Below are 762 nucleotides of genomic sequence, written 5' to 3' on the forward strand. Positions count from 1 at the left end.
ATGCTAGTTGTAGGTCAGTCTTGTAATTGTTTATTCAGATCATCATCCATTTCACAAGGTATAATTTCAGTTTACCCCTAACCGATGGGTGGCATGTACATTCATGCCATGCTATTGTGGACCGAAAAACGGATGCCATTGTATCATGCCCATTCCTGCGCCATTGGCTTTTTGGACGGAGTTTGTTTTCTCCGATGGTAGCAGCTTCATTTATATGGTAAAGATTTTAGGCAAACTGCCGAATGCGCCGGGCGCAAACGGAAAACTGCTGATGTGCGCCAACAATCCCATTACTACATCCACTTGCCAAATATTTTTACCTGTCGGCACTGGGCTAAATCAACTTGCATATAATAGCCAAATCGGATCTAGAGATACAGTTATATAGTCTGGAATTGCTAGATAGTAAAGAAGAAAAAAAAAAAAAGCCTTATTAAACTGGTAGTAGATCATACTGTTAAACAGACAGCTTTATTCTTGTTGTGAGAGGCTCTTTAAAATTATGCAAAAATTGCAATATGAATTGTGTGTTATGTAATATAACTCTACCTTGCTGTATTTTTTTGTGATTTCACTTTCTAAACAAAGTCAGGTTTGTAAATGATTTGTTACTTACAGTTATTTTAATTTAACCTGTTGTTAGATATTTAACCCTTCAATTATGAAATACAGCAAGTATCCTACTCTATATTTGGACAAAATGAATGAACCACAACATGATTTACCTGAAAAGTGTTTGAATTATATATATTAGAGATCTCC

The sequence above is a fragment of the Penaeus vannamei genome, chromosome 23, assembly GCF_042767895.1.
Source record: "Penaeus vannamei isolate JL-2024 chromosome 23, ASM4276789v1, whole genome shotgun sequence".
NCBI classification, from domain to species: Eukaryota; Metazoa; Arthropoda; class Malacostraca; order Decapoda; family Penaeidae; genus Penaeus; species Penaeus vannamei.